The 9,824-nt window shown below is 42.5% G+C and overlaps 1 non-coding gene and 1 pseudogene across 1 annotated transcript; both read left to right on the top strand.

The window, feature by feature from the left end:
- The first annotated feature begins 8,394 nt into the window (after positions 1 to 8,394).
- Positions 8,395 to 8,499, top strand: LOC126031442 (small nucleolar RNA U13). The gene has a single exon (XR_007503316.1). It is a non-coding gene; the product is annotated as a small nucleolar RNA U13 (small nucleolar RNA).
- A 484-nt stretch (positions 8,500 to 8,983) lies between these two features.
- Positions 8,984 to 9,078, top strand: LOC126031853 (uncharacterized; annotated as a pseudogene).
- The last annotated feature ends 746 nt before the right edge of the window (positions 9,079 to 9,824 follow it).

Below are 9,824 nucleotides of genomic sequence, written 5' to 3'. Positions count from 1 at the left end.
ATCATAGCCTTGAGCCAAACAGGAACTGCATTCTATAGCCCAGGTGGAATTATCCAGTTGAGTAACCATAAAATCATGCCAGGAAACATCTTACCTGTAGTTGAAAAGGTCCCTGTTCATGCCAGCAGGTATAGTGGTAGCCTCATGGCCCAATCATGAAGGACTGGGAAATGTGGGTTTGGAAGCAATGCTAAGATAGGAAACAATCCACACAAAGTTAGGGAGATGAAACAATTAAACTTCCACCGCCAGTTCTTTGTAAGCAGGCAGATACCGGCTGCAGACAGGCTAGCTGTGGGACTAAAACTGAAAGATGTCTCTCTGATCCGAGGTCTTCATTAGTCTTTATTGGGAAAGTAGAATCAGCCCCATGGGTGGAGAACAGGTAGTAGGGGGCCAAACCAGAGGCACATTCTACTCAGGTAGGACAAGCATACGCAAAGAATTATCCTGAATAAAGTAAAAATTGGTTACTCGAACAGTCGTGGTCCAGATGGTTCACTGGTTCACTCATGAATTCTATTAAACCTTCAGAGTTAACAAGTAACTTCTTTAACTATTGTTCTTTAAATAAAAATATAATAAATAATAATAATAATGATGTGGCTGGAGATGTGGCTCAGCAGTAAAATAGTTTCTATTCTGGAGAAACTTATGTTTTCTCTTGAGAATGTATCTCCTCCCTTTTCTTTCAGAATAAATTTGTCTTAATTAAAAAACAACAACAACGACAAAACACCAACAGTAAAGCAAAGGCCTTGCATTCATGAGATCTGGGTTAGCTCCCCAACCACTACAGAAAGAAAAACATAAGAAACAGATCAGGGCCAGAGAGGTAGCATGGAGGTAGGGTGTTTGCCTTGCTTGCAGAAGGATTGTGGTTTGAACCCCGGCATCCCATATGGTCCCCCGAGCCTGCCAGGAGCGATTTCTGAGCATAGAGCCAAGAGTACCCCTGAGCGCTGATGGGTGTGACCCCCACCCCCAAGAAAGAAACAGAGCAATAAATAAAAAGAGAAAAGGAAGTGCTCATTCAGTGAATAGAGAAACAAGGTGACCTATGAGCCTCAGTGGGTAGGCTCCACTATAAAATGTGGCTGCTTTATGAAAAAAGTGTTCAGATTCCAGCACTTCAAATTTCCACACTATGCTTTGTGAAACTTTTTTTTTTTTTTCTAATTTTGCAGTGCCAGGGATCAAACCCAGGACTTTAGACCTGTAAGGTATATGCTCTTCTACTGAGGCATATCTCTGACTACTCTGGAAAATTGCTTATCCTGATTTCATTCTTTCCATCATTTCATTCCTACTAAAATTTTTCTTATGATCATTTTATATATTTCTGCTTTAAGCAGCATTATACCTATTATAAATATTATTTATATTGGTATACTACCTACATGTATTTATATTCTGTTTTCTATCATTTTATAGAGGTCTGTGGCTAGAAACTTCATTTGGTGGAATGCCACATTTTCACTTGCATTTGAGATGACTGTTCAAGCTGCTGAAGTGGCCTTCTTTTCTCTGAAGTATGGGGCATGAAGAACACCAGGGCAACCTACCTCACTTTCTCTCCTCAAGAAGAAGGTTGGTTGGGGGTGGGGGCTGGAGAATAGCATGGAGGTGGGGCATTTGCCTTGCATGCAGAAGGACAGTGGTTGGAATCCCAGCATCCCATATGGTCCCCCGAGCCTGCCAGGAGCAATTTCTGAGCATAGAGCCAGGAGTAACCCCTGAGCGCTGACAGGTGTGACCCACCCACCCCCCAAAAAAAGAAGGTTGGATATTTTGTCAAGTTTGAGTCAAGCAGATTTCCCAGGTATGAAACTTCTTGGAAGCTTCAAACTTGATCTTAAACATTTATACAAATGCTGCATCCTATTCCCTTTTGAGTAACCTGATTAAAAAAATAAAATAAAATAAAATAATCCTAAATATCCTACCTCATAAAAGAATTTGGTGCTAAGAATAAAGGTAGTTTTAAGAATCATGCCAGTTTGGGGCCGGAGAGATAGCATGGAGGTAAGGCGTTTGCCTTTCATGCAGGAGGTCATCGGTTCAAATCCCGGCGCCCCATATGGTCCCCCGTGCCTGCCAGGAGCAATTTCTGAGCCTGGAGCCAGGAATAACCCCTGAGCACTCCCGGGTGTAACCCAAAAAACAAACAAAAAAAAAGAATCATGCCATTTTAAAAAATCTTTAACATTCTTTCTGTCCTCCCTCCTCGATTTCAAAATATTTGTTCAATAAATATAATTAAGTGCTTGCTATGTGTCAGACAAGGTTCAAGTAAAAAATACAGTAGGGATAAATAGATAAGGTCACTGTTTGTGGGTACCTTACCTTCTCATTGTAATAAAGATTAACATTAATTAAACTGTTTCCATATGTCTAGGATGATGAAAAGTCATTCTCATTACATGTAAACCTCACACATCTTTAGAAAATAGATGATTAGAGCAGGAGAGATAGCATGGAAGTAGGGTGTTTGCCTTGCATGCAGAAGGTCAGTAGTTGGAATTCCAGCATCCCATATGGTCCCCTGTGCCTGCCAGGAGCGATTTCTGAGCATAGAGCCAGGAGTAACCTCTGAGCGCTGCCAGGTGTGACCCCAAAACAAAACAAAACAAAAAAAGAAAATAGATGATTATTTTATTTATTTGTTTTTACTTTTTTGGGGGGAGGGGCACATCAGGTGACCCTCAGGGGTTATTCCTGGCTATGGGCTCAGAAATCGCTCCTGGCTTGGGGGACCATATGGGACCCCGGGGGATCAAACTGCAGTTTGCCCTAAGTCGTCTGTGTTCAAGGCAAAGGCTCTACCACTGTGTCATTGCTTCAGCCCCAGTTTTTGTACTCTTAAGGAAATTGAAATGTTAAAATCATGCTAAAATTATGTCACAGCACTAATGTGGAGTCTCAGGTATTTAGTAGCTTTCCAATTTTAGTATATGTGCTGCCGAAGTGAGCACAATAGTTTTTTATTTTATTTTCATTTTTATTTAATTTTTTTTGGGGGGGTCACACCCGGCAGCGCTCAGGGATTCCTCCTGGCTCTATACTCAGAAATCGCTCCTGGCAGGCACGGGGGACCATATGGGATGCCAGAATTCGAACCACCGTCCTTCTGCATGAAAGGCAAACGCCTTACCTCCATGCTATCCCCCCGGCCCCCTCAGGCATTGAGTAATGACTATTTTCCCCCCTAAAGATCATGCTCTACATTTTCTGGCATAAATTTTTACTGGACGTTTTTCTTTTTGGGCTTCAGGAGCCTACCAAGTAGCACTTAAGAGAATCAATAGTCTCTCTTGGCACTTCTTGATCTCTGGGCCTGAGGATGCAGTGCTGTTTGGGCCTTGTGGTGCTATAGTCCTAGAGACACCCTTAGCCATGCCTGGGTGAACGATTTTCTTTTCTAAAGTTGAAGGCTATCTCCTACACATCTGAGAGCATTGCCTCCAGCTTATGAATTTTGGCTAAGGTGCCAAGCTAATGTGTAGCTAGCTGGCATATGGAGAGGTATGAACAATATCAACATTTCTTTGTTTTTTTTTATTTTATTTTTTACTTTATTTAAAGAAAATGCATCACATAGTTCACATAGTTGACCATAATACATTTGTTTTCAGACAAATGAGAAGAAAGTTATTGAAAAAAGAATAAAAAAAAAGATAAAAAATTAAAAAGGAAGAAAAAAATGGGGGGAGGGTCACACCTGGCGGCACTCACGGATTACTCCTGGCTCTATGCTCAGGAATCGCTCCTAGCAGACTCAGGGGACCATATGGGATGTTGGGATTTGAATCACTGTCCTTTTGCATGCAAGGCAAAAGCCTTACCTTCATGCTATCTATTCGGCCCCAGGAAGAAATTTTTTTTTTTTAAAGTACAGTGGGGCCCGGAGAGAGAGCACAGCGGCGTTTGCCTTGCAAGCAGCCGATCCAGGACCAAAGGTGGTTGGTTCGAATCCTGGTGTCCCATATGATCCCCTGTGCCTGCCAGGAGCTATTTCTGAGCAGACAGCCAGGAGTAACCCCTGAGCACCACCGGGTGTGGCCCAAAAACCAAAAAGAAAAAAAGAAAAAGAAAAAAGTACAGTGATAAGCCAGCGAGGTGAGTCCCGACAAGGAGCTTAAAGGTTACCCTAGGCTTTGCCCATTTCCCACTCGGCTCCGGAGGGAGGGTTTGGGTGGGGGCTTTGAACTTCGGGGCTCCCAGCTCTTGAAGGATATCTTTCCTTCCTGGGAGCTGGGAGTTTTTGCCAGCATGGGAACTTTCCTTACTAACCCTGTCCAATGTGAAACCGTGTGGGGAGGGGGCACAAATATTTGATATCATTGTGTTTAATCTGTTTTTCATATTCAGAATACTGTCCTGAAGCTCATTTTATTCCTTTACTTCCTCACTCCCTCCTATTACCCCACATTTAACCATTTTTTTGTACTAATGATTTTTGTTTTGGCCAAGGTTTATTGCATATCTTTCTTTCTTTCTTTCTTTCTTTCTTTCTTTCTTTCTTTCTTTCTTTCTTTCTTTCTGTCTTTCTTTCTTTCTTTCTTTCTTTCTTTCTTTCTTTCTTTCTTTCTTTCTTTCTTTCTTTCTTTCTTTCTTCTTCTTCTTTCTTTCTTTTTCTTTTCTTTCTTTCTTTCTTTCTTTCTTTTCTTTCTTCTTTCTTTCTTTCTTCTCTTTCTTTCTTTCTTCTTTCTTTCTTTTTCTTTCTTTCTTTCTTTCTTTCTTTCTTTCTTTCTTTCTTTCTTTCTTTCTTTCTTTCTTTCTTTCTTTCTTTCTTTCTTTCTTTTTTTTTTGTCTTGGTTTTTGGGTCACACCCGCAGTGCTCAGAGGTTACTCCTGACTCCACGCTCAGAAATTGCTCCTGGCAGGCTCGGGGACCATATGGGACACCTGGGTTCGAACCACCGTCCTTCTGCATGAAAGGCAAGCGCCTTACCTCCATGCTATCTCTCCAGCCCCTAGTATTGCATATCTTTCACAGTAATGTTTTGGGGGAATCTGAAGCTTCAGCAGGCAACACAGGGATGACATGGCTCCATACAGTTGGCTTTTTGGTCAAGTTTAGGGGAAGAAGCAGCCTCAGCTGCCTCTCCCCCCCCCCCAGCCTTCCCTCTCCTTCCTTCAATCCCCAGCATTGCCCCTGGCCGCCTGCTCAGGGTCTCAGCAAGTGGGTTCTGGCAAGGAGCAATTTAAAGGAGACCCAGGCTTTCCTGTTCCTGCAGGGGACAGGGAGGAGACTGGTGAACTTCTGGCTTCCAGCAATTAGGAAGCTAACGCTTCAGCAGGCAACAAGGGTACGAAATGAAATGGCTCCATGCGGTAGGCTTTTTGGCCAAGCTTAGGGGAAGATGCAGTTTTGGCTGCTCCCCCACAGCCTTCTCTCTCCTTCCTCCCAGTCCCCAGGGTTAACTCTGGCCTCCTGCTCAGGGTCCCAGCAAGTGGGTTCTGGCGAGGAGTAGTTTAAAGGAGACCCCAGGCTTTCCCGTTCCTGCAGGGGGCTGGGAGGGGACTGGTGAACTTCCAGCTTCCAGCAATTAGGAAGCAAACGCCTCTGGGGGAGTCCAAAGCTTCAGCAGGCAACATGGGGATGACATGGCTCCATGCGCACTTCACTTGGCCAAATCACAGACCAAAGTGGTGTCTCGGAAACATCACCCTCCCTCTTGACTATTTCTAAAACATAAAAGGGACACATGAATCTCCTTTGTATATCTCAGATGTATTCCCTTAACATCTAAAACTCTTTTCGAATATCCTCTTATATAGTGACAATTTTGCCCACTGGTTTTTTATTTGATTGTTTGTTTGCTCTTCCCCCTTTGAGATCTGTTTTATAAGAAATATTGCAAGAAGAGTATCTCTGTATAGAATTCATGTTTGAACCAAGTTACAGGGAATGTTGGACTTCATTCATCGGCCCCCAGATGCACCAACAATATCTTGTGGCATTGTTTCTCTTTTGCATAGGCACATTAAAATGGGAAAATAATACACATGCAAACAAGTTCTTATCTAATAGAGATGGGAACACAAATTTGGTAATGCAGTTAGGCCTTATACTCCGAACATTGGCATAATGATTTGGCTTAGGCCCCAGAAGAATGAGGATTGCCCATATACCCCTGAACAATGGACACCATCTATGGAAACAACCACAATTGTCTATAACATTCCTAATAATGAGAATGTACAAGGGAAATAGAAAGCCTGTCTAGGGTACAGGCGGGGGTTGGGTGGGAGGAGGGAGATTTGGGACATTGGTGATGGTGTTGTTGCACTGGTGATGGGTGGTGTTCTTTACATGACTGAAACCCAAACACAATCATGTATGTAATAAAGTTGTTTAAATAAAAATAAAAAGAAAAAAAAAACATTACCAGAATCCAAACCTCTAACAGGGAAGACCTACTACTGCTCTGTGTTTTTTTGTTTTTTTTTGTTTTTTGGTTTTTGGGCCACACCCGGCGGTGCTCAGGGGTTACTCCTGGCTGTCTGCTCAGAAATAGCTCCTGGCAGGCACAGGGGACCATATGGGACACCGGGATTCGAACCAACCACCTTTGGTCCTGGATCGGCTGCTCTCCGGGCCCACTGCTCTGGTATTGACTTACTCCAAAGAGTGCTCTTAACATCCAGATGACTCAGCAACAGCCTGCTTGCAGGGCAGATTGCTCCACATCTAAAGGTGTGCTGAAACTAGAGGATGTTCCACATCAGCCTGACTTCGATGAAAGAAATGCACAGAATCCAGAATCTTTAAATATAGGAACCTGATACCAACAACAGCTAAAGTGTGAAAAAGTTTCACTAGGACCACAGAGAATGACTCGGGTTGGACAGACTGATATGCCTGAAGCCCAGAGTCAGTCTTTTTTTTTTTTTTTTTTTTTTTTTTTTTTTTTTTTTTGGGCCACACCCGTTTGACGCTCAGGGGTTACTCCTGGCTATGTGCTCAGAAATCGCCCCTGGCTTGGGGGGACCATATGGGACGCCGGGGGATCGAACCGCGGTCCTTCCTTGGCTAGCGCTTGCAAGGCAGACACCTTACCTCCAGCGCCACCTACCCGGCCCCCCAGAGTCAGTCTTATGCCAATAAACTTCTGGGGTGAGACCTTGTAATCAGGCCGAGGATTTTTTTCCTGTTTTCCCCATATTTTTCTGGGCCAGTGCAAACAACGGCGATTGCCACTGTCACACCTTTACTTTTTTTTTAAACCCTTATCCTTTAAGAAAAAAAAACAGGGGCCCGGGCCGTGGCGCTGAAGGTAAGGTGCCTGCCTTGCCTGCGCTAGCCTTGGACGGACCGCGGTTCGATCCCCCGGTGTCCCATATGGTCCCCCAAGCCAGGAGCAACTTCTGAGCACATAGCCAGGAGTAACCCCTGAGCGTTACCGGGTGTGGCCCAAAAACCAAAAAAAAAAAAAAAAAAGAAAAAAAACAACAATTTACTGAACTTAAAAACAAATAACTGTAGTAGAAGGCTTGTCTCAAATACACGCAGGGGATGGGAAGGAGGGAGGGGGCCCTTGGGAGGGGAGAATGTTACACTGGTGAAAAGGGGTGTTCTGTTTGTGACTGTAACCCAACTATAATCATGTTACTTAAATAAAAAATATATTAAAAAAAGTAAGTGATAAATATAAAAAAAGTACAGTGATAAGAAAATTTGTGAAAAGTATTTTTATCCAATAAGGTCATTAGGAAATACAATTTTTCCATATAAGTGAGAGCTAAGTTATTAAAAGGAGAATTAAAAGAGAAAAAAAGAAAAATGCCAGGGCATACCTAAGCTTTTTTTTTTTTTTTTTGGTTTTTGGGCCACACCCTGCGTTGCTCAGGGGTTACTCCTGGATGTCTGCTCAGAAATAGCTCCTGGCAGGCATAGGGGACCATATGGGACACCGGAATTCGAACCAACCACCTGGATCTGCTGCTTGCAAGGCAAATGCTGTGCTATCTCTCCAGGCCCCATACCTAAGCTTTTAGGGGGGCTCAGCCCACCAGATGTATCATCAGATTTTCCTGGTGGGTAGAACTAATTTAGCCCCATAGGTTCCTCAAAAGGCCCGCTGTAGATGCCTTTTTCACCTGCGTAGATGGTTGAGAAATTTCCAAAGAGATGCCTGGCAGTACATTTTCAGCCAGTATTTGACTATCGCTCCTTTGTATATATCAGGCAAAATAATGGCCTCTATCAAATAATTTGGCTCAGAAATTTCAGAACCAAAGTTTATTTGAGAACCCTTTTTCTGGATATAGTCAGCCCTAATAGCAAAGACAATTTTTCTCTTTGCAACTGCAGTTTCTGGTAATCAAGGGTGTAACCAGAATGCAGATCTTGACTATTGACCCTCCTTTAGAAGTAGGGAAACTCGGATCCTTTTCTGGTTCATAAGCATGATGATCGGGTTTTCACACGCCTGTGTGATATGTGCCTCCCTTCCAACCTTGTTACGACGTCGGCACATCACCCTTCTGACATGAAAAAAAAAAAAATAGGGAAACTCATTCTTGTGGATTTGGTTCACTTAACCTCTAAAACTATAGAGTCCAGCCTAGAAAGATCAAGTTTCTAGATATTTCCTACTTCCTCCTAATCCTGATTTTGCATTTAAAGTAAACTTGCAAGGAGTTACCTTTTGTGACCTTCTCCCTTGTAACTTAGAATTTTTACAGTCACACCCATAGCTTAGGTATTGTTATTGTTGTACTAGGCTTTGTGATTACAAATATTCTTCACTTGGGCTAATTTTACCCCTATAAATCCCCCTGCTCAAAAATTAAACTTGTTGCACTCCTACCAGAAACGTGTTGACCCCACATTTTCTGTGTGGTTTCATTTACTTCATATTTCATATTCGGCCATTTAATCTCCCGCTTTGTCATGAAGTGCTATGATTCATGAGAATTGCTGAGATGCAGCATGTCTACAGCAGAAAAATTTTAAAAGAAAAAGTACAGTGGAGTGCTCGTTTTGGCAGCACATATACTAAAATACAGAGATTACCATGGCCCCTGTGCAAGGATAACATGCAAATTCATGAACATTTGATGTTTTTTGAAGCCAAAAAAAAAAAAGTACAGTGGAAAAAAAATTTGTGAAAATTCTTGTATCTCAAATGAAGTGACTAAGACAATAGCAAGTTTAGTAAGCTCTTGTTGTTTGCTGTTCATTCTGTTATTTCATTTGTTTCTAAACATTAAGGGACCTCAGTCACACAGTGGTATAATGAATAAATAGGAATGACAGAATCAAACAAAGTTGTCCAGAAATTCAAAACACTATTATTGATATTGCAGCTTTTGTAGGGCATGAGCTACCAGGTCAGCCAGAAGGATACTGGGGAAGGGTGCCCACAGCAGCTCCAAAAAAAAAAAAAAAAGCTTTTAGTGATATCAGCATACATGATGTTTGCTCATATTGGTGTCTCTGAAGAGAATTGTAGAGGAGTGCCGAGGCAAGGCCATAGGCAAGTGGTGATCTGGGTGATGGATGCAGCAGGTGTGGCTCTTGAGATTACCAGCTTTCTGCTGTGTGGCCAGTGTACCCATGATTTTTTCATGGCTTGGCTTACATTTCTTTTTATTTATTTATTTATTTATTTATTTATTTATTTATTTATTTATTTATTTATTTATTTATTTTGTGTGTGTGATTTTTGGGTCACACCCGGCAGTGCTCAGGGGTTGCTCCTGGCTCCAGGCTCAGAAATCACCCTGGCAGGCACAGGGGACCATATGGGACACTGGGATTCAAACTGATGACCTTCTGCATGAAAGGCAAACGCCTTACTTCCATGCTATCT

Source organism: Suncus etruscus, chromosome 15 (assembly GCF_024139225.1).
Source record: "Suncus etruscus isolate mSunEtr1 chromosome 15, mSunEtr1.pri.cur, whole genome shotgun sequence".
Classification (NCBI taxonomy): Eukaryota; Metazoa; Chordata; class Mammalia; order Eulipotyphla; family Soricidae; genus Suncus; species Suncus etruscus.
Note: the sequence above shows the minus strand (reverse complement) of the source record. Positions and strands in the feature narration are given on the sequence as shown.